This window comes from Equus przewalskii, chromosome 9, assembly GCF_037783145.1.
Source record: "Equus przewalskii isolate Varuska chromosome 9, EquPr2, whole genome shotgun sequence".
Classification (NCBI taxonomy): domain Eukaryota; kingdom Metazoa; phylum Chordata; class Mammalia; order Perissodactyla; family Equidae; genus Equus; species Equus przewalskii.
The window spans coordinates 20,060,308-20,085,322 of record NC_091839.1 but is presented as its reverse complement, the minus strand read 5'-3'; the positions used below and the strand labels follow the sequence as shown (position 1 = coordinate 20,085,322).

At 47.2% G+C, this 25,015-nt stretch overlaps 1 pseudogene; it reads right to left on the bottom strand.

Annotated features, from left to right (window-relative positions):
• Nucleotides 1-8,612: 8,612 nt before the first annotated feature.
• On the bottom strand, nt 8,613-24,747 carry LOC139073691 (myeloid cell surface antigen CD33-like; annotated as a pseudogene).
• Nucleotides 24,748-25,015: the final 268 nt, after the last annotated feature.

The window sequence follows — 25,015 nt, the reverse complement described above, 5'->3', positions numbered from 1 at the left end:
TTAGTTTTAATTTTTTTTTTTTTTTGAGGAAGATTAGCCCTGAGCTAACATCTGCCGCCAATCCTCCTCTTTTTGCTGAGGAAGATTGGCCCTGAGCTAACATCTGTGCCCGTCTTCCTCCACTTTATATGTGAGACGCCTGCCACAGCATGACTTGACAAACGGTGCCATGTCCACACCCAGGATCCGAACTGGTGAACCCCGGGCAACCGAAGCGGAATGTGCAAACTTAACTGCTGCACCACCAGGCCGGTCCCCAGATATGTATTTTTGAGCACATTTTGAAGGATAAGAAGGTGTTAGCTAGAAGATGACATGACGATAGGCCTTCCTGGAAGAGGGAAGTGGATGCACAAAGACAGTAAGGAATGTATCAGAATGGGTGTACTCAGAGAACGCCTAGAGGGCTTCATGGGTTAGGAGATGGCAGTGGGGAAGTAGACATAGCCAGATAAGGAACAACCTAGACTAGAGGTTAGAAAACCACAGCCCTTGGGCTACCTGCTTCTGTAAATAAAATTTTGTTGGAACACAGCCACGTTAATTCTTTTGCAATTGTCTGTTGTCTGCATTTCTGCTACAAACATGGAGTTGAATAGTTGCAACAAAGACCATACACCTTGCAAAGCTGAAAATATTTGCTCTCAGGCCCTTTACAAAAAAAAGTTTCCTGACCCCTGTCTTACAATCTCAAGTTGAGAAGCACGTGATTTATTCTTTTGGGCTGAGGAGATAGAGAAGAATTTTTACTACAGTCAGTTTTAGGAATTTTTATGAATGTTAATATCTGATTTTGCCCATAGGAGGACTAGTAGGAGGCAGGCAGGCTGGAAAGAGAAGATTCAGGAGTGGAGGGAGATGATGCTGGAGGCCCAGTCATGTCAGGGTCCACGGCAGGGCTTTGAGTAGAGAGGGAACTGACATGTTGTGATGTGGTGTCTGGGACAGAGCACACCCGGCCTCTGGGTGAAATGTCACTAAGGCCTTTCTGTTCAAGGGAGAAGGAAACAGGATGAACCAAACCCTCACAGTGCACCAGGATTTTGCTGGTTTTTTTCCATATGTACTGTATTTAATCCTCACTGCAACTCTGTGAACCCCATTTCACAAAGCAGGAAACCAAGACACGGAAGAGTAAGGTGGCTTGCCTGATGTCCTACTCTTAATAAACAAAAGAGCATGGATTTGACCCCATGTCTCTCTTATTTTGAAGCCTATTATAGTTCTGGTATAGCAGGAAACTCACATACAATAGTTTATAAAACCATTGTCTATGGGGATATGAAGTCTCCAAGAATCAGTCTTTGAGCCCCTTTTCCTGTAGAGGATATGGAGTCTCCATCTGAGACTGATGATCCCATGTGTCCTTCACAGTGTCCTGTAGGTGCTATCTTGAGTATTCATCCAGTGAAAGCTAAGGAAAGCATAATGCAGCTCCTGCTCCATCTCCAAGGTGGGGGCTGTCCCTCCAGAGCTCGTGGGGTCAGTGGGACTGTCTCACTTGGACTCCAGCTAGTGACCCAGTGTGGAAAGCAAAGAAGAGGGTCAGAGCAGAGCATTGGTGGTGAGACAGTGAGAAGGCAAAAAGGATCCATGATGTGAATTTGACTCTAACACATTTATTCTTTCTTTCATTCTCTTATCAAACATTAGGTCCCGTTATTCAGTCATCCAACAAATATAACACTTATTGGTTGCTTTCCAATTGTTATGAACACTCATACAGAACTATATGGAAAACGCATTTATTGTACAGAGAAAGGAGCTAAGTGTCAGAGAGGTTAGGTACTTCCCAAGGTCACACAGCTACTGATCATGGTCTCTCTGAGGTGCCAGGCACTGAATACATAGGAAGGTGTTTATGAAAATCTATCTTTCCTCCTGTGTGTTTCTCCTTTACTCTCACACTACTATCACACTGACAACACTTTTTATACCAGATGTGTGGGGTTTTTTCCCATGCAAAGCAATTCCCTGAGACACCAGCTGGGTGTCCTACAATTGAAATCAACTCTGACACTATCTGCTTGGAGATAGCCTCACATACCACAACTTAAGGACTCAGTCCCACAAGACTGCCACCAACACACGCATCAGATGCCAATCTCAAGTCCAGATTATCACCTGTGCATCTGACCAACCGACTATAAGCTAGATGTTCCCATAGCCACCTCCTTTGGCTCAATTAATTTGCTAGAGAGGCTCAGATAATTCAGGAAAACTGTTTACATACTGCGTAATAGCTTATTATAAAAGGATATTAAAATGGACACAGATGAGCACAGTTGGAAGACTTGCATAAGGCAATGTAGGTGGGAAGAGGACTGGAACTTCCATGCCTTCTCTGGGAGCACCACTGTCCTAGCACCTCCACGTGTTCATCAACTTGGAAGAATCCCGAACCCCATACTTTTGAGATTTTTATGGAGGCTTCCTCACATAGGTGTGATGAATTATTAACCACACTTACAGCCCCTCTCCAGTCTCTGGAGAGTGGAGTCAGGGGTGAAAATCCCCATCCAGGATCCCACCAAGAGTTAGCTCATTAAAACAAAAGACAGTGCTCTCACCCTGGAAGTTCCAAGGGATTTAAGAGCACTACCATTTTCTGCTGCAGACCCATTTCTCAGCTCTAGATTTACTGAAACATTTCTCAGAAGAGTCTTTCCCCTTCCTCTCCTCCCATTCTCTCTTGAACTCACTCCAATCAAGACATCTGCCTCTACCAGTCTTCCACATCTGCTTTTGTCAAGATCAGCATGACTCCACTTAGAGAAATGTAAACGATTATTTTTCAGACACTATGTTACTGGAATTATTAGTATTTGAAATAAATGAGCACTCTCTCCTCCTTGAAGCTCCACCTTCCCTTGGCCATCAGGACCCAACCCTAAACTCTCTCAGTCATTTATTCTTCCTCAGCGGTCTTCTTGCTGTTTCCACCGTATCTCCCTGATCAATGCTGGAGGGTCCCAGGGCTCTGTCCATAGACCGCTTCTCTTCTTTCTGATTTTATCCACTATCAGACCTTGATGTGGAGGATTTTCAAGCCTTCATGTCTCCCACCTGAAGCTCTAACCTGAGCTCCAAACTTTTGCCAAGTACTTGTCATTTTCACTTGAGCTTCTCAGACCTACCTCAAACGTCAGGTAACCAAAGCAATGTTTGATCTCCTCTTGAAAATATGCTCCTTCTGCTAAGTTGGAAATTTCAGGATATGGCAAGTCAATTCTTTAAGTTGCTCAAGGCAACAAAATTTGAGTCACCTTCAGTGTCTATGGACATTTACGGACATCTATGGCATCTATGGTTATCTATGGACATTTATTGACATCTGTGGTGTTACCTTTCACGTCTATGGACATCTATGACATCGTGAGCATCTATGACACCTACAGAGTCATCTTTGACACCTACGGACATCGACTACATCCACAGCACCATCTATAACATCTATGAATAGCTATGACATCTTTGAACACTTATGACATCTATGGATTCGTCTTTGACACAAATGGACATGTGTGACACCTATGGACATCTATGGAGTCATCTTGACGTCTATGACATCTATGAGATAGAGGCAGTGAGCTCTCTCTCTTTGATCATAGTCCACGTGTACTGTCACTCCATTAAGAAATCCTGTTGGCTCCACCATCAAAATATATTCAGAACCCTACTTCTTCACACCAGATTCAACATTGTTTCCCTGGACTAAGTCTCTTATAGACCGAATTGTGCCCCCTTAGATTCATATGTTGAAGCTCTAACATATGCACTTGTGACTGTATTTGAAGACAGGGACTTTAAAGAGGTAATTAAATTTAACTGAGTGCACTAGTGTAAGGCCCAAAATAACTTTTATCTTCATAAGAAGAAGAGACACTAGGGGTGTGCGTACAGAGAAAAGACCACGTGAGGACATAGCAAGAAGGTGGTCATCTGTAAGACAAGGAGAGAGTTTTCAGGAGAAACTAACCCTGCTGGCACCTTGCTCTTGGACTCCCAGGCTTAACAACTGAGAAAAAATAAGTCTCTGTGGTTTAAGCAATCCAGTCCATGGAATCTTGTTATGGCAACCCCAGAAAAGTAATACAGTCTGCATCATCTCTTCTCTAGACTTTTTGAGACCTTATCTAGTCTCCTTTCTTCTACCCCATCTTGCTACAGGATTTCTCAATGCAGCGGACACTGTGATTTCATTAAAATGAGCGTTAGTTCATGTCTCAGAAATAATAAGGATAGATAGATATAGATATAGATATAGATATCTATCTTCCCCCGGTTCCTATTGTAACTCTTGGTTGTTGACCCTGGTTCCTGATACAGAAATCATTAATCCCTTGGAATTTCCTGGGTCATAGGAGTATCTTTTGTTCTAACGAGGCAATTCTGGATGGCTCCTGGGTGGGGATGGCTGGTCACCAGAAACACCAAGCCATGAGTAAAAGCTTGGAAATTTCAGCCATATCAACGATTCTCCAAAAAAAGAGAGAGAGATTGGAAATGGAGTTAATTCTCTATGACGTCTACATGATGATGCCTCCATAAAAATGCCACAGTTTGAGGTTCACGGAGCTTCCAGGTTGGTGAACACGTGGAGGTGCTGAGAGAGCAGCGCTCCCAGAGAAGGCATGAATACTCCTTGCCCCTTCTCACATAACACACCCTATGCATCTCACATCTGGCTGTTCATCTGAATCCATTCTCATATCCTTTTGTAATAAGCTGGTACACAGAAAGTAAACTGTTTTTCTGAGATCTCTGAGCCACTCTAGCAAACTAATTGAACCCGAGAAGGGTGTCCTGGGAACCTCCAATTTATAGCCAGTTGGTCAGAAGAACAGGTGACAACCTGGACTTGTGATTGGTGGCTGAAGTGGGGGCAGGGGGTGAGGGGCAATCTCATGGGACTGAGCTCTTAACCTGTGGAATCTGTTGCTAATTGAGATTGTGTCAGAATTGAGTTATATTGTGTGATGCTTAGCTGAGGTCAGAGAGACTTGCCTAGTATGGGAAAAACCCTACCACATTGGTGGTCAGAACAGAACTGAAGTGTTCTGTGTGAATATGAAAGGAGACACACACAGAAGTTGTTGCCCTTCTCAAATTACATAAGTAATGATGGTGAACTGAAGAACCTGTGATATTTGCAGCCTCCATGCTTCTCCATCCTCATTCCCTCCTCACCGTTCCCCACACCCCACCCCCACATAACTCCACTTTAGGAACACTGTCTCACTTGCTGTTTCTCCAACACATCAGGGATGCCCCAGCCTCAGAGCCCTAGTACTTTCTGCTCCATCTATTTAGAGCCCTCAGTGATGCTCACTCAGGGCTCACACCAGCTCCTTTACCTCCTGCAGGTGTTTTCTCAGAGACTCCAGCCCAAGGACTATCCCTTCCCATTCTCCCATTTCATTTCCCTTCAGAACACTTATTTCCTGTACATTTTCACTACTTGTTTATTCATTATTTTCATCCTCCTCCCCAATAGACGTAAGTCCTTAACATCAGGGACATTTTATATTTGTAAAAAATGTACTCACAAAAGTACAGGTATTATCCAAGCCCTTGGAATAATTGAGAAGCAAGAGATAGTTGCTGAAGGAGTAGATTAATGTATGGGTGATGGCTGACCATGTGCTCAAAACCCTCACAGCAATGTCCACAGTAGTCAGAGTTAAATAAGCAAATAAGGTCAGAGCTCAAAGGAAGACCAGGAGTAGGACAGGTTGATTTAGGCAAGTGAGGAGGAAGGAACAGTCGAGCAATGATTCTGAGATGCAGAAAGGTTGCTCTGCTTGAGGTGAGTGAGCAGGCCAGTGTGGGAAGAGTGAATTATTGAAGGTGACTCTGGTTTTTCAGCCCCAAATGCCAGATGAAGTTGTTTGGACTCTTGTGTTTCGGCAGTGTGGAGAAGCGGTGCATTTCATTATGGAGGTAATTCCAATGCGCTGGAGAGGAGAGACAAGAGGGCTTCAGCAGGATAAGGACTAAGAGGGGAGCTATGCTCGAAGGGAGGGGTTGTATTAAGCTGTATTAAGAAGCACAGACAGGCTTTGCAGTATATGGAAGCAGGAAGAGGTGACGGAGGACTGGGGTGGGACAAAGCCAGGTCTCTGGTTGGGAGCCAGGGACAAGAGTGCCACCAGTGATATGAGGAGTCCCGCAGGAAAAGTATGTTTGGAGGTGGATTAGCCACGTGTTCCTGATGTTCTGACATCTGGGGCCTTTGAATCTTGGAACTGCCCCTTCCAGCGCAAGTAAGTTGGTAGAGATAGTAAAGGATTTGCCTGCAAGCTTGCCTTTCATATCGCAAACCAACCAGTTCAAAGCTCACCCTCCAACCACTTCCTTTCTCAAGCTCTTACACTCCAGCCTATCCTTCTGCCCTAATCTCTCAGGGCCGGGTACCAGACAACTCAAGGCAGCACCTCGACCCCAGAGCCTGCCGAAATTATTCCAACTAGCCAGTCCTCAATGTCCTTACCCTGCCTAACCTTGCCTTTCCCACCGAATCCTTAGTAAAGGGTCCTGATCACATTTTCTCCTTGATATCTCTGCCTCCTGACCAACCCTGCTGCTTCCTCGCATGCCCTGTGTGGTGTAGCATTTCTCCCTCCTCTTAGGAATTGTGAGTAACAACTGTCTCCCGATCTATGGCCTCACGTATGTGAATACAGTCATGCATTGCTTAATGACGGGGGCACGTTCTGAGAAATAGTCTGTTAAGTGATTTCATTGTTGTGTGAACATCCTAGAGTGTACTTACACAAATCTAGATGGTATAGCCTACTACACGCCTAGGCTGTATGGTACTCATCTTATGAGACCACCATTGCCTATGTGGTCTGTTATTGACTGAAATTTTATGTGGCACATGACGGTAAAAAATCCCCTACATTTTCAAACAAACAGGAAGGTGATGAGCTTATTTCTGGACATGCCTAATGGAGCATGACTTTGGGCCACCCCGGGGAGATGTGGTGGGCAGACTGCATGTCAGGATGCCCACATCACTCACCAACAAAGCTGGCCAGATTGCAGGATTAATGTCATTCCTGTCAACTGCTTTCCTGGCTGCTTTCTTCCTGCAGGTCTTCACTCTGATGGGAGACACCAGAGTCTTTGTCACAGGTCACTCTTCTGAGGCTGGAGTGAGGGACTAAGGTAGGTCAAGGGTGGAGTGAGCCCAGGAGCCTTCATAACAAGACTTTGTAACAAGGTCCCCTCCTGTGTTCCTGCACTCTGAAACCAGGGCTGGGAACAGCTCATGCCTGGCTCAGGGGCTACCAGCTGAATTCTCACCATCACCATAGTCCCCACCCTTGTTCTTGGCCCTCACAACATCTCCAAGTTCCTCTTCTCCAGCTTTCGGCCCACACCCAACCAAGCTCACATGAGGAAGATGAGACAGAGGCAGAGAGTGAACGGTGCAGTGACACCAGCTCCCCCAAGGGCCCCCTGAATCTCTCTTGCCCTGGTCCCCGGTCCCCTTAAGACAAGAGAGTCTTAGGGGAGAGAATTTCAAATTTTGATGAACAGACTTGTGTCCCCTTCTTCTCCAGCACTTAGAGAGGGTCATCCGTCCTCTCCCATCCAGGGTTTAGTCCCTAGCTTCTCCCCCCATCATAGGAACTCAGCCTTTTCCAGAAAGACAAGGTCCATGTGACATCTCCTATGCAGCATCTACCCCTCAGTCCAACTCTTCTAGGACCCAGGTTCTTCTCCATCCAGTGTCTCTCTGCAACAGCCCCCAGACCTGGCTGCAACAAGACCATGAGGCTCTTGATCCCATAGGCATTCCAGAGAGATGGACACACCCACACACCCAGAGCACTAAGGAATGCTGAAATGCTTTGTCCCTCCTTCCTTCTGGGAAGGGTGTCTGAATCTCTTCTCCTGTCCTCCACAGACCCTGTCTTTCAGGATCAAAGGTGGTCTTTCATACCTCTAGAAGGACGTGGAAACTAGGAGTCCTCAGAGCTTCAGGTCAGACCCAGACAGCTCTGCTGGCCCTGCCTGGCCTTGTCTCCTGGGAAACCAAGATCCAGGGTGAGGGATGTGTCTCTGGGCATCACATGTCAACAGTTTGATAGGCACTGCAGAGAAAGCCCCAGCAGGACTCACTATCCAGTGAGGGGACCAGATGCCGTTACCCATAGGAATAGAGCAGTCGGGGAAGCTGGGCTCCAGAGAGAGGTGAGGGTGATGGTGGGAGATTTACAGCCCAAAGAGATATTTGGGGCAATAAAACTAATCTGTATGATGCTATAATGATGGATACATGTCATTTGTCCAAACCCGTAGGCTGCACGACCTGAGTGAAACCTAGTGCCAACTGTGGACTTTGGGTGATAAATGACATGTCCCTGTAGATTCATGGGTTGTAACAAATGTACCCTCTGGTGGGGGATGTTGATGGTCGGGGAGGGGATGCTGTGCAATATGTTGGAAAGTACAGCCTGTATAGGGGAAATCTCTCGACTTGTGCTCACTTTTACTGTGAACCTAAAACTTCTCTAAATAATGAAAAACTCCCCCAAGGCCTTCGGTGACTGGAGGAAGATAAAGAGCACATTTAAGAAGGGCAGGGATGAGGTTGTGGGTCATGCTGGCAAGACGGGAATTAGAGAATGTTGAAGAAGGAGATCTGACAGGGGCTTCTCCTGTCCAACCCCAGCCCCGCCATCTGGGCTCTGAAACTCCAGGTCTCACCGGACCTGGCAGAGACCCCACCCCAGTCAACACCCCATGGGAGGGGGCTCCCTCCTACGTGTGCCATCTCCTACGTCAACACCATTTTCTGGGTTCTCTAGAGCACCTATGATCAGAAGGGTGTATTTCCCCCCTCAGAGGGAGGGTGGGGTGAGATAAATGTAGGCATTCCCCCAGCCCCTGGGAGCCAGAGAAGTGGCAGAGGAACAGGGCTTGTATACTTCTAGGTCCCCTACTCAGCATCTAGAAAAAAAGAACCAAGCATCCCCAGCCTGGTCATCCTGACTCTTGCCCCCGCAGAGACCCAGGCGACCTGGCCCAGCACTCAAGATTCTGTTGAGCTGGATGGTCCTTTCCACAGTCACACCAGCTGCAGGGAAATTCACCTGACAGGTGAGGTTGGTTCCATGGTCCTGGGGCCGTGGGGTGAGGGTGAGAACTGAGGGGAGATGGGTCTTTGGAACCAGGGAGGTGAGGGCAGCCAATGTCCAGGAGTAGATGGGGGGCATGCCCCCCTCACGGGCCCAGAGCACAGAGCAGGTCAGGTTCCTGGGGTGGCCAGACTCCAGGGTCCCAGGGATGAGGATGTGGGGCATCTGGGTCATGGCTGGTGAGGGGATGGGGAGATCCAGGCATCTGGAGGGAGGTTCTGAGGTGCAGCAGTGAGATCCCTCAGGCTTTGGTCCAGCTCCTCCCTCTGAGCCATGACACATTGTACCCCCAGCCACTCTCAGACGAGGAATCCCATTTCAGCCCTGCCCCGTGACCCTATGACCTTCCCCTGTGGCATTTCCTGGAGCCCGATCCTTACCTGTCGCATGCACAGAGAGGTGGCTAGATTTGTAATTTCTCTCCACCCAAAAAAGTATCTTCTGTTGTCACTCCTTGTGGCATCTCTGATGTCCAGGGAGCCGTTGTAGTCCTGGGGTCCCTGAGCAGGTGGAATCGGCCCTGGGTCTCCTCCCACACTTTACGAACTGGGTCGTTTGTGGCCGCTCGGGCATCCTGGCATAGATTTGGCCCCTCTGGAACCAGTAGCCATGAGCTGGGACAGAGTCAGTCCAATAGTACCAGGGATAGGAGAAGGTGCAGGGCACAAAGACGCACATGCCCTCCTGCAGAGTCACAGTTTCCTGCACTTCCAACCAGTGTCTGTCATACTGAGCCAGGGACCCTGCCAGGAAATGAGGGTCAGCCACAGCCCCTGCTGCACCCAGCCCCTCTCTGACAGCAGGGGCAGAAGCAGCATCACTGAGATGGAGGGTTCTGTGCTTTTGGCTTGTGTCAGAAAAGAGACGGGGAAGATGAGCGGGAGCTGGCCCTGCTGGCGGACCTACAGGAAGGTGCGGAAGAGCATGTGAGCTATGCCATTCACAGAAGATGAACCACAGGCCTGAGCTCATCCACCCTCTGCACGGAGTGGGGAGACTCTCCAGGGCCCAGAGACCCCCGAGACCACCCAGAGGGCAGTAAACAAGGAGCAGACTCCGTGTCCTCTCCCCATCTTGGGGCTTCCATCCAGCACTGGAGCCTGGACCAGGACCTCTGAGGACATCTGAGCAGTGGGAGATGGTGAGTCTCTAAGGGCCTCCCATGTGGGGTGCTTCTTTGAGCCCTGCTGTCTACACCAGGGAGCTGGTAGCTCCTGCTTGACCCTGGAGGGTCACAGCCTCATCAAGAACCCAAGTGGCCTGTCCTGCCAGGTGTAGGATTCTTTAAAGTCTGTGTGAGCATCCAGGACAGGAGGAAAGAAAGGGATTCTAGGTGACGTGAGGCATCAGCCAAGCATTCATTCATTCATTCATTCCCCAAACATTTATTGAGCATCTCTGTGTTGAGGAGGCTGGAGACAAGAAGGGAGATGACCCAGCTTGTCCACGCCCATGAGATGCTCCCCACCCAGTGGAGTCGTTTCCTCCCCAGACACTCAGCTGTTAGCCTTTAGAGCTCGGTCACTGGTGAGTTTGCTGTGGATCCTGGCAGTATGTGGGGTGTTTTCCAAAATACGAATATGGGCTTTAGATTTTTTTTTCACTCCTAGTATGCTGATTCACGAAGTTATAACAGCATCTCCAAAATAAAAATCATGTAGCATTTTCCTATAAAACAAAAGATAGGACACATGTTCTAGGAGCCAGGGCAGAGGAAACTTCTTTCTCCTGAATGGTATGGTTCAGTGTTGTGTGGACTAGGGTGAATTTTTTTAGGTCCTCATCATACAGATTAGCATTTCCTGTCATGTAAAACATCTTTTTAAAGTTACATGTGGCTCACAAGGTGTAATATTTCCAGGAAACTTGAGTGGAAACTACAGCTATAATTAAGATTTTAGGTTCAGCTCATGAGGTTTTGCCTTTCACTCTGTGTCATATTCTTCTGGGACGTCCTTGACACCTGTGACATAAATGCATTTGCCACCAGCAATTTGTAAAATCTTTCAGATACAGGACTGTCTAGATAACTGTTCCTTCAACCTTAATAACAGAGAGAGATTTTGTACTCTCATTTGATCTATGAGGCAGTGAGTCTCTAATAAGTAAAATAATACTAGTTCTAGATTATTAAGAAATGTAAGAATGTGGCACATAACGGAAACCCCAATACAGTTGATTCCACAGTCAAGAAATGTATACTGTGTTCATGGACTGGAAAGTTCAATGAGTTCTCATTGTTTTCCTTTAATGAACTTTATAATTCAAGTCAAATAAAAAGTTCCCACTTGAAAGTTACATCTATGAATTTTGACAAAGGTACATCCCAGTTACGACTCCACAATCAGGAGACAAGACAGAACGTTTCCACTACCCAAAAGGTTTTCCCAGACCTATTTACAGCTCATCACTCCCACTTCTAGCTCAGGTAGCAATTGACATACTCTCCACCTCAGTGAATTAGTTTTGTCTATTTCAGAATTCCCTAGAAATGGACTCATCGTGTCTAGATTCTCTCACTCAGCATACCATTTTGAAACGGATCAAGTCATATGTATCTGTAGTTCATAATCTCTGATTACTGAGTAGTATTCCATTATGTGGGTGTACTGTAATCTTTTATTTAATCACTTGTTGAAAGATATTTGAGATTTTTGATAATAAATATTGAGGCATAGTTCTTTTTATGGACATATTTTCATCCTCCTGAGTGCATGTGAGTGGAATTGTTAGATCCAAGAGTAACCACATGTTTAACTTTAGGAGGAATTCCCAAATTGTTGTCCAGAATGGTTTTAACCTTTACTCCTGACTCTAATGTGCCAGAATTCCAGCAGTTTCACATGTTTTAACACTTGGTATTGTCAGTTTTGTAAATTTTAATAATTCTATTGGGAGTGTAGCGATATGTAATTGTGGGTTTTGATTTTTAATTTATTTCAAGTTTAGACACAGTGAGGTTCACTTTTTATATACAGTTCTGTGCAGCTTGACAGAAGTATTTCACTATGTACCCACAACCACGAAAGATCCTGAAGACAGCCGTTAGCCAAGACGTTCTCTCGTGCTGTCTCTGGGGAGCCAAATCCTCCCTCTACCCATAACCCTAGAAGAAACGCTGATCTGTTCTCCATCCCTCTTGTTTTGCTGTTTACAGAATGTTGTAGAAATGGAATCAGCAAAATGTAGTCTGGCTTCATTCACCTTTAGTAATGCATTTGACAGTTGTCCAGGTTATTGAGTGTGTGTATCAATAATTTGTTCCTTTTAATTGCTGGCTGATACTCCATTGTTTCAATGTGCCCCATTTTGTATACACTTGCCAGCTGAAGAACATTTGGGTTGTTTCCAGGTTTGGGGCAACTATGAATAAAGTTCTATAAATATTCACCTGCAGATTTTGTGGGAATATACGTTCTTATTTCTCCAGGGTAAATACCTGGGTGTCAGATTGCCCAATATTATGATAACCGTAGGTTTAACTTTATATGAAATTGCAATCTGTTCTCCAAAGTGTCTGTACCCTGGTGCTCCCACCAGTAGCGCATGTGAGTTCTGGCTGTTCCACATCCTCATTAGCATTTGCTATTGTCAGAATTTCATTTTATTTTTCTTTTTATTTAGTTTTCTAGTTATTCTAATAGGTGTGTTTCTCATCCTGGTTTTAGTCTGTAATTTCCTAATGACAAGTGATGCTGAGATGTTTTCAAGTGCTCATTTGTCGTCTGTTTTTCTTCTTTGGTGAAGTGGATGATTAAATCTTTGGCTGTTTTTGTTATTATTATGGTTAAAGATACATAACAAAACTACCATTTTAACCCTTCTTAAGTGTTCAGGTCAGCGGCATTAAGTAAGTTCACATTGCTGTGCAACAAACATCACCATCCATTTCCAGAACTTTTCAAATCTTCCCAAGCTGAAACTGCACCCATTAAATGAATAACTCTCCATTTCCCCTGCCCCAGACCCTGGCCGCCACCGTTCTGTTTGCTGTGCGTCTATGAATTCTCCTACTCTAGATACTTCGTTAATTGGTATCTACAGTATTTGTCCTTTAGTGACTGGCTTTCCTCACTAAGCACAATGTCTTCAATCCACACTGAGGCATGTGTCAGAATTTCCTTCTTCTTTAAGGCTGAGTAATGTTTCATTGTCTGTGTTTTTGTTACTTCGTTAATCCATTCCTCTGTCGATGGACCCCTGGGTTGTTTCCACATGTTCATTATTGTGAATAACGCTGTCATGAACAAGCGTGTACCTACATCTATTCGAGTTGCTGCTTTTGATTCTCTGGTTACACACCCACAAGTGAAATTATTGGATATTATGGTAATTCTATTTTTAATTTTTTGAGGAGTTGCCATTCTGTTTTCCATAGCAGATGCACCATTTTGCAATCTCAAAAGCAAAGCACAGGAGTTCCATTTCTCTGCATCCTCACCAACACTGCTTATTCCTCCTTTGGTTTTTCATTTTAAATATCAACTCTAATGAGTGTGAAGGGGTGCCTCACTGTGTGGTCATGGTTTACATTTCTCTAATATTACTAATGTTGATTTTCTTTTCATGTGTTTGTTGGGCATTTGTATATTTATAAAAATGTCTACTAAAATCCCTGGCCAATTCTTATATACAGGTACTTGTTTTTATGTTGATAAGTGGTTGGTTTTTAAAATATATATATATATAAAACCGGTCTCTCTTATTTTTGTTTGTTTAATGATTTTTTTTGCTAGTCCTTAATGTATCCTAGATGCAAATCATCCATCAGATACATATTTGCAGATATATTCTCCAAGTCTGTAAATTTTCGTCTCTTTATAGTGGCATTAAACACTTTTACCAGGGGTTACCCATGTATCAGGAGAAGGAAGAGCAGAGCAAAGAAGATTAAGGGGAGAAAGTCTGGAGGCCAGATGGGGGCATTCAAGGGTAAAAGGTCACATGGGAAGAGCAACCACGCAAAGATACCCAGGTCATAATCCCTGGACCCTGTAATTGTTCCCTTATAAGGGAGAATGGTCTTTGCAGATGTGATTAAGGTAAGGATCTTGACCGGTGGAGGTGAGCCTAGATTACCTGGGTTGGTCCCTAAATCTAGTCGCAAGTGTCCTTCTGAGAGAGAAGCAGAGGGCTATGTTCTACACACAGAGGAGGAAGAGCAAGGTGACCCCACAGACAGAGTGATATGGCCTCTAAGCCTCTAGGGGAGTGCAAACTACCAACGACTTGGTTTCAGCCCAGCATAACTGGTTTTGCATGATGGGGTTCAGGGCACGTTACCCCAAGATGTGGCACCTTTGCATATTGACTATTTCAAGCTGGAGGAATTTGAGAAACATCATGTACAGGAAGGACTTTCTGACCTTCTCTTGAAGTGGTCATAAACTCTCATTAAGGTGCCCTCCTGTACCCGTACCCGGAGGAAAGGAGCATCTTATCTCCTAAGATCAAGGGACGCAGAGAGGAATCTGGAGGAACAGGCCTTGCTAAGTTTCTCCCGGTTTACTGCACTGAGCCCACACTCTTTGTCCTATCACATCTCTGCACAATTTGACTTTGTATCAAATGAAATACCCAGGTTTAAGTATTTTTTCTCATCTCCATTTCCTTAGGAAGCCTCCTGTGCCACATTTAACGTACATTAAATATATTTGTATGCATTTCTCTTGCCAATAGGTCTGGTGTTACAGGGATCTAATCAATAACTTAGAAGGCCAGAGGGAAAATATTAATTTTCCCCTCCGTGGACTTTTGGCCTCCAAAGCAGTGAAAGAATATTTTTTTTAGATGCTGAATGTGTGGTCATTTGTGACAGTGGCCCAAAGAAGCTAACAGAGGTGGGAAATCAGGCAGATGATGTCTCCAGGGAGAACACAGAGAATAACGGAGAAAAGCCCTCCTTCGCTGACCCCTTCCTCTGCTCCTCTTTCAGCCATATTCCTCAAGGTGTTGTCTGTACCACTCTTCGCATCTCCCCTCATTCAATTCTCTCCTGGACTTTCTCCAACCAAGTCTGCATCCCTTTCCTGCCTCTCCATTAAAACCACTATGTTAGGATCACTAAAGACAAGTGTGTTTCCTTATGCCTTTCTCTTCTCCAGGTGCATTAGCCCCTTTTTGCCTCATGTGTTGTCATCACTTACATGGTTCTACATCCTCACATCTCCAGCCTGGAAACCACTCCTGATCTCCAGACATTCATATCCAACTGTCTCGTTGACGTCCTCAGTTGGATGTCAAGTGGCTTCTCAGAATAAACATCCCCCTTCCAAACCCTACTCTCTGACGTCCTCCATGAAACACAGCCCCATCCTTCCAGTTGCTCAGGGGGAGCATTTGGGCATCATCCTTGCTCCTCTCCCTCCCTCACTCCTCACATCCATTAGAAAACACTATTAGTTCCACCTTCATAATACATCTAAACCCTCTCTCTCCACCCCACCTCCTTGGTCAAGTCACCGTCACCTCCTGCCTGGAGAATTCAGCAGTCCCTTCCCAATCTCTGTGTTGCTGCTGTGGACCCACTCTGACCATTTCTGAACAGAGCTCCATGGGGATCCTGTGAAAATGAAAGTTCAATCACATTCTCCATGGCTTCTAGATTCTTGCGTTTCCTGCAGGGCCTCACACGCTCTGCACCAGCACGTGGTCTGCACCATCCTCCCAGCTTCTCCCCTCCCTGTGCCTCCCTCTGCTGTCAAACTTCTTTCTCCTGTTTCCCCAACACACCAGGCGTGCTTCTAACTCTGACTATTCCACTCACTGTCCTCTCTTTGTTGTTTTCCTGGGATAATTTACTCTCAGGCAAACACAGAACCTGTGTTCTTATCGTCATAAGTCTTTGCTCTACCATCACACCTCACATTCTCAGATGTAGAAAATTGTCCCCAAGATGTCACATGCTCCTTTCCCTGCATGGTTTTTCTCCAAACACATATTATGATCCAACATGTTCTGATATTATTTGTTATTTACTAATTTTGATTTCTGTCATTGTCTCCAGAATGACAGCTTCTTGATGACACAGATCTTGGTTGCTGCATTTCCCGATACACCCCTGGAAACTACAATAATATTAGCACATAGTAGGTCTTCAGTAATATTCACTCAAGAGTCTATAAATAAATGACTGAATGTCACTCTACCCGGAAACATACAAGAATCACGCACACACTTTCTGGGGACTTTTACCACTGAGCCTGAGGGATGAGCATGACTTGGAGAGGTAGGAATGGGGAAAGAAGGGCATTTCAGGAAAAGGAACTGCACATGCAAAGTCTCAGAGTCCCAGAGGCCTGGGCCTGGCTGGAGGTGGAGACGTTGACAGATGCAGGGAGAGGGAGGAATTTGTGGGAGAGTCCGGCAGAGAAGAGACCACACCAGGCCTTCGAATCCAGCCTGTGGTATTTTCAGCTCAGTCTCTGGCCATGGAGAGAACATGCGGCCGTTCATACTGTGCAGGACGTGGACGATGATGGTCTCTGGAAACACAGTCTGGAGGCCCATATTGAGGAGAGAGATAGAGGCAAGAGGTGGGGTGGGTTCTGAGACCCAGGGATGAGGCCCCAGGAATAACCAGGTCAGGATGAGCAGGAGCCGGTCAGCAAGATGAGACATGTCAGAGGATGGATGGACAAAACTTATCAATGGGTGCATTGGGGGGAAAGGATGGATGTAAAATGGAGAACCACACTTCAGTTCTGGCCTCAGAGATTGGGGCTGTGGTGTCATCAGCGTTAGAGGGAACCCCAGGTAGAAACAGGTTTGGGCAGGAAGGTGGTAGCTCAGTTTTGGCCATGTTGAGTGGAGGAATCCCAGAGGCCATCCTGGGGGAGGTGTGCAGTGAGGTGTTAGGTTGTGAGACACCCACATCACTGACCAGAATGATTAACCTAGGGTTGTGTTTGCATCCTCCACGTCCCCTGTGGGCCTCATCACCTTCCTCCTGCAGGACCTCATTCTGAGAGAAGAGACCAGGGTCTTTCAGTCTGGTGGGGTTGTGAGCAGAGTCACCCCCCCATGCCATTCCATGTACAGGGGCTGGAGGGGTGACTGAGGTGGGAGAGGGCAGGTGTGGCCCCACAGACTGTCTTGAGCACACAGGTACCTCCCATCCTGGGCGTCTGGTTGGTAGGCATGACGGCTGCCTGTGTGGTTCCCCACCCCCACCCCATGTCAGCCTCTTGTCTGCCCCACCGCTGACCCATTTGGGCCCCTCCTGCATTGACTTTTGGACTCAGCCACATTCCCCCTGTGCTCCCCACACCTCCCCTTCCCCCTGGAACAATGCTCACATGAGGAAGATGAGGCAGAGGAGGAAGAGCAGGGTCTTCACAGTCACTTCCCTGATGGCCTCCAGCATCACCTCTGCCACGGGCCCTGATCTCCCTGCAGGAAAGTAGGATGAGGATGGATCCACCTGCTTCACCACAATCCTGTGTCCTTCTGCTCCCAGCAGGATCTGGACGTTGCTTCTCCAGGCCCTCCTCCATCACTGGATGTGGGACCACCTCTTCTTGGCCTCACTCCACTCCATACTCTGACTTTCCAGTAGTTGGACAGAGAAAAACTTGTATGAACTGGATTTCATCAAAAGGACAAAGTTTTGTTTGTCAGTTGACACTGTCAACAAAGTGAAAAGCCAGCCTGTTTAATGAGAGAAAATATTTTCAAATCATAGATCTGATAAGGGTGTAGTATCCAGCATACGTAAAGAGTTTTTACAACTTAACAACAAAAAGACAAACAACTCAGTTAAATAAGGTGCAAAGGATTTGAAAAAAAAATCCTCCCAAGAAGGTATACAAATGGGCAGGAAGTCCATGGAAAAATCAACATCGTTAGTCATTACATAAACGCAAATCAAAACCACAATGAAATACGCCTTCACACCCACTTACTGTTAGTCCCGTGGAGTTGATTCTGGCTCCTAGTGACCCTGTGTGCAGCAGAGTGAACCCTGCCCTGTCTCTTTGCGCCATCCTCTTGTCTTCTGTGCCATATCAGACAGTGCTCCACTGCTGTTCAAAAGGTTTTCATGGTCAAGTTTTTCAGAGGTGGGTGGCTGCGTTCTTCTTCCTCGTCTGTCTTAGACTGGAAGCTCCACTGAAACCTGCCCACCATGGGTGACCCCTGCTGGTATTTGAAATACCTGTGGCCTAGCTTTCAGCATCACAGTAACACGCAGCCACCACAGTGTGACAACCACAGACGAGTGGTGTGGTTCCGTGGCTGGGGAACCGATCCAGGCCATGGCTATGAGAGCACCGAATCTTAACTACCAGACCACCAGGGCCAGCTCTTCACATTTACTACGTGGCTGTAATTTAAAAAATAAAGAAAGAAAATAATATTGGCAAGAATATGGAGAAATTGGGACCCTCGAACATTGCTAGTGGGAATGTAAAATGGAGCAGCCACTGTGGAAATCAATCTGGCATTTCCTAAAAAGTTTAAACATTTGGACTACTATTTGTCCTAGCAATTCCACTCCTGGGTAGGCATATGCCCCAGAAAACTGAAAATATATGTTTGAACAAAAGTATGAACACCAATGTTCATAGCAGCATTATTCACAGTAGCCAAAATGTAGAAACAACATGAATGCCCATCAACTGATCAATAGGTAAACAAAATGTGGTACATCCATACAATGGAATATTATTCAGACAAAAAAGAAAGAATTAGTGATACGTGCTACATAGATCAAACTTGAAAATGTTTTTTCTAGTGAAAGAAGCCAGACAGAAAAGGCCACATTTTGCACAATTCCACTTATATGAAATGTCCACAATAGGCAAATCCACGGAGAGAAAAAGCAGATTAGGAGTTTCCAGGGGCTGGGGGAGGGGAATATGGAGAGTGACTGCTTCCCGGGCACAGCATTTCTCTTTGGGGTGATGAAAACGTTAGATGGATGGAATTAGATAGTGGTGATCATTGGGCAGCACTGTGAATGTACTATAAGCCACCTACTGTTCACCTGCAAATGACTCGAATTGTGAATTTTACTTTATGTGAAGTTTTCCTCAATAAGAATAAAGCGCAAATAAGTTTTTAAAAGCTATCTGGAAATACCAATTTTCACTTGCTACTGGCAAAGATCAAAGGTTTCACCCCATACGGGGTTGCTGAAAATATATACTTTCATCCCTCGATACTGGGAATGTGAACTTTTCCACCCTTGATGGAGAAAAACAAGGCCATATTTCTCAAGATAGGAAGAACATCAAATCCAGCTCTTTTGCTTTTAGGAACTTATCCCGCAGTCATAAATACGTACACACATGTGAAAGGACACACAAGATTACTGATTGCAGCTTTTTTATCGGTAGAATAACTTAATGCCAGGAATTTTGTATTAGCAGAAGGTGTGTAAAGAATCAGAATCCATCCAGGCCATGGAATCCTGCACAGTCACGGATGCATGACAACTTCTGTACCACTGATGTCAAATGACCCCAAGATCCTTTAGGTGAACAAATCAAGGCTCATAGCAGCCTATGGACACTGGTCACTTCCCAGGAGGAGACCGGGCATCTGAAGACAGACTTTGCTGTGCATTTTGAATTTTGGCCAGGTGAATATATTACCTGTTCAAAAATATGTAAATTGCAAAGTATTAGGGAAAAGCCAAAAGACAAATTTGGAGGAGACTTCAGGAGATGGGTGCTAAATGGCCTTGAGGGGAGGGCTCTGCTGTGAATGTCGCCCTGTTCTCCATGTGGAGCTGACAGGAGTGGAGAAGTCTGAGGGGGGTGAGGAGTCAACAGGGACAGCTGCTCACAGAGGCCACGGAGGCTGAGGATGGGAGGGACCTCTGGGTTCACCAACAAGAGAGTCACTGAGGTGAGTCCAACATGAGGCAGGGACCCGGTCCTTCCCTGAGCTGGAAGAGGCCCTGCTCCCTACAGCCGTGGATGGGGCTCCTTCCTACCTGTGCCATCCGCTAGACAGACACCCGCTTCTGGGTTCTCTGGAGCACCTAGGACGAGAAGAGGGGATTCCTCTTTCAGTGGGGAGAGTGGGGTGAGATAAGCGTAGGCATTTCCTCACCCCAAAGACACAGAAATGCAGGAGAGATGGGGTTTCTGTCCTTCTACATCCCCTACTCAGCTAGGCCCCCAAGACAAAAGCACCAAGCATCCTCATCCTGGCCCTCCTGCCCCCCCAACACCCTCAGGGACCCAGGTGTCCTGGCACAGCACTCACAGGTGATGTTGAGCTGGGTAGTTCTCTCCATCATCACACCAGCCATAGGAAACTTCACCTGACAGGTGAGGTTGATGCCATGGTCCTGGGGCCATGGGGTGAGGGTGAGCACCGAGGAGAATTGGGTCCTGGGGCCCATAGAAGTGAGGGCAGCTGATGTCCAGGAGAAGATGGGGGGTGTGCCTCACATACAGACTCAGGGAACAGAGCAGGTCAGGTTCCTGGGGTGGCTGGACTCCAGGGTTTCCAGGATGAGGATGTCAGGTGTGTGGGTCAGGGCTGGTGTGAAGAAGGGGAGACACAGGGATCAGGAGGGAGGGTCTGAGGTACAGCCTGAGAGAAACCTTAGGCTTTTGTCCAGATCCTCCCTGTAAACACTGACAAGCTGTACCCACAACCCATCCCAGGACAAGGGTCTTATCTCAGTTCTTCTGTCAAGCCCCCACGGCCTTTCCCTCTGGCCTCTCCTGGAGCCCACTCCTTACTCATCACACGCACAGAACTGGTTACGTTTGTAATTCCATTTTGTACTTCCTCTCTCCATCTAAGAAAAGTATTTCCCATCGTCCCTCCTCCTGGCATCTCTGATGTCCAGGGAGCAGTTGTAGGTCTGGGGGTCCCCAAGGAGGTGGAATCAGCCCTGGGTCGCTCCTGCACTTCACAACCTGGGACGTTTGTGGCTACAGGAGCATCCTGGTTTGTATCGGCCCCTTTCTGGAATGAATAGCCATGAGCTTGAGTAGAGTCAGTCCAGCCATCCCGGGGGTAGGAGAAGGAGCAGGGCACCCACACACACAGACCCTCCTGCTCAGTCGCCAACCCCTGCACTTGCAGCGTGTAATCCTTGTAATGTTGCCAAAGCTCCCTCTGGCCCTTGGCCCCCTATGTCCACCAGAGCGGGGCCAGTAACAGCAGCAGCAGCAGCAGAAGCATGTCTGGGGATGGCAGACCCAGGTTTCGGTAGAGAAAGTCTGTTTCTCAGGGTTCTCTCAGGAACTAAAAGTTCAAGATTTGGAGGAGACTTTAACAAGAAGCTGAGGGTGAGGTCAGAACAGTGACCCTCCTCAGAAGAGGAACTTCACCCCAGACACTGTCAAGTGTGGGGCATCCCGTGGAGTGAACCATCCATCCCCACACATCCACTCCTGGGGACCCTGGGCCAGGGAGGGTGAGAGCTTCACCCAAGTTGCCACCCCACGCAGGGCCCGAGCCCGTCTCCTGCCTCCATGTCGATGCCCTTCCCCTTGGAGGGTCATTCTCTGCAAAGTGAGATAGGTCCCTTCTGGTCCCTTCCTGACTCACAGACTGCAGATGTCAGTGGAGGTTGGTCCATCCAGGGGAGGGACTCAGGAACACAGGAGATGAGGGAGACTGACTGTCCTCACTTCCTCAGCATCCATGTGGTGAGCATTGCCTCTCTGCTCCCAAGGTCGCACACCAGCACTGGTCGATGCCCTGAGGGTCACTGTCCAGTGGGAAGACAACAGGTGCCCTGGGACCTGGAGCTCCTTGTGTTGGGAAGACATGGAGACACATGAAGGAGACACAGAGCGAGGAAGTCCAGCCCGGGGGTAGTCCACCTTCAGGGATGGTGAGGATTTTGTGAGAGAAGAGACATGCACCTGAATTCACACAAGGTTATTTTTCACTGTGTATCGGGGGCTGAGAGGAAGTGATGACAATCCTGGGAGGTGGTGCCTCCTCAGGCCCATGTCGATTTTCTGGAAACATTTTTTGGGAGAAACATAAGACACATCCAGAGAAGTGTCCCACCCCCCCAAAGAACAGCTCAGTGATTCATCACAAAATGAACACCCTCCAAGCAATAAAAAATTGGGAGCACCCAGGACCGCCCTCTGAGTCCCCCTCCCTAGCCACACACCGCCTTCTCCCCACAAGACCAGCCTCACTTTAATAACAATTGATTCCTTGCTTTTCTCTATAGTCTTATCATCCAAGCATGCTGCCTTTAACACTAGGGCTCTGCATATGCTTTTCTTAGGATTTTGTATACATAGAAAAAATTACAGTCTGTTTTCTTCCGTTCAGCTTCACGATTTCGCCCATGCCCTATAATCCTCTTCCCAGAACTGTCACCCAAAACCCAGAGTGGAGTCCGTGCTGTGACCATGGAGAAGGAAAGTGTAGAATTTGAGTGTGCATGGACACTGCTACACGGCCACCATTTCCTGCGTTTGCAGCTGGACCCTCATCCTGCAGCCCCATCCCCCTCCTAGGAGCCCTATCCTGGCCACTCACGCTCTCCCAGCAGGGGCAGCTGCAGCATCTGTGGTCAGAAGGGCTTGGCATGCCCAGCCTGTTTGTTGCAGACCCGATTTGCCAGGAAAAACAGAAGAATGGGAAGGAGAGACAGGGGGAAGCCACAGAGAACCTAACTGTGTGCAAAAGAAGAACTGTGACCAACACACCCTCAGAGAAGGGGGCCTTCTAGCCCCATTTCTCCCATTTGAAGAAGAAGACACCGAAGTTAAAAGAAGGCAAGTGAATTGGCCGAATCACAGAGGTGCCCTGTCTGATGCACCATTGTCTGCACTGGGACCCACTTCATCAGTCTTTGTCTGCCCAGTTTTCATTGGCTGGGAGAAAGGAAACTTATGTTAATCTGAGAGGGAAGAATCGTCAACTCTTCCTATGAGGCGAGAGGTAAAATTTCATTCATTTAGTCATTCATTCAATAACCATGTACACTGCGCCTTCAGGTTTCCAGTAAAGGGGTGAATATGAGAGACCCAGCCCTTGCATTTGAGGAGAATAACATCTGGTTGGGAGACAGAGTACCTAACAACTCTAGTGCTACAGGGTAGGTGGTTGTGATGGGGAACCCCAGGCTGAAGTGGGAGGGGCTCTTGCTCTTTTGGACTGGAAGGTGAGTCTCAGGGAGGAACTGGTCAAGTAGACATGGTGCAGACTCTCAGGCAGTCACAGGGGATGTGAACTCCACAGGTGATCCTGGTACCCTGGGAATTACTGGACCCCCAGGTACTGTGTACTCGATCCCACTCACTCCTCGACTGTGCTGGAGATCCTCTCCCAGCTACCAGGTTCTGCGCTCTGTCCATGCCCATTACGATCTCTGCCCCAGCAGTGGGTCAGACCACTGCCCAGAGGGGGCGCTCCCTCCAACCAGGACTTACCTGCTCCCGGGGATCCCACTGACCGCGATGGCGCTGTCCGTGGTTCTGATCCAGAGCTGAGCACTGACTTTGGAGATGTCTGCAGCTCTGTGGAGAGGCCAGATCACATAGAACAGGGATCTTATGTCTGGATTCAGGAGGATAAAGACATCAAATGTGCTGGGGAGGGCTCAGGCCTACCTTGGAGGAGGGACTGAGGGTGGGGAAGACTGCTGCTTCTCCTCCTTGTCCTTCTGTCAACCCTCATGAACGTCCTACGAGCAATGCCGGGTCATTGTCACTGGCCCAAGGGCAAGGAAGGTGAAGGCTCTGTGCTGTCTCTTTATGTATCTGTTTCCCTTTCATTTTCCCAACATCCCTGACAGAGAGGGGTGATCCCACTCATCAGATAGAAAAGGCAGCCAACACTCAGATGGATGAATAACTGTAGGAACTAATCTCCAAAGAAAACCCCAAACAATCCTGCCCTTTCTTTATAAACGTGTGCCACAAACATGACACTCCTTTTGTTAAAAGATGGAGCTTGTTACTATTATCTCCTCCTCTTGAACCTGCATTGGACCCATGACTGCTGTGACCAATAGATTGTGGAGAACAAGATGTTCTGAGACTCATACGGCTCAGACATTAAGAAGGCCTGGCAGCTTCCACTCCTGCCTCGGGGCTCCCTGGATGTTGGCGTAAGCAATCCAATGGACACCGATGAAGTGAGGTGCTACATACAGGAGCCCTGAGATGTCTGACATCCAGCCCCAGTCCCAGTCTCCATCACAACGAGACTGCCTGAGAGCCCAAAGCAAAACTAGGAGTGAAACAGCCCAGCTGGGCTCTGGCCAATTTACAGAACCATGAGATGAAATAAAATGATTGTTTGGGCCACTGAGTTCTACGTTGGTTTCATGTGCAGCAAGTGATAATTAAATAGTAACCACACAAATCATAGCTAATAGGGAAAGGGCAAAGTTGGAAATTTACTCATCTGATGAATGTTTCCAATTATTGTAGTTAAAGGATGACATTTAAATGGTGATTTGAAGCCTTCAGTGAAGATGCCTGTGGAGGCTTTGCCGGGCTGGAACTACATTTCCCAGAATTCCCTTCCCTATTGACGACAAGAGAAGGGAGAACTCGAAGTAGCAGCCACCAGGCTCTGAGGGTCAGTGGAGGGGCCGTTGCTATTGTAGCTCTCACATCATTGCTGATCTGTTGGCTCACCTTGCTGGCATGACAGAATATTTGTTCTACTGCTAGGAAGCAAGGGGGGGTGTTGGGGAAAGCCACAGGCTGGACCTCAGTGGGCAAGGACCATCAACACTTGGTACATGGATTGGTGACCCAGGAAGACACAGTGGCCTGGGGAGAGGTTTACAGTGACACGCAAAGGATCCAGGAAAAGAGCATCCTTGGTATTTCTCTCTTGCTAAGACATTGTCCCAGGATCTCTGTGATTTGATAACTAGGACAATTTGCCTATTCACAGGAGCCTCATCTTCC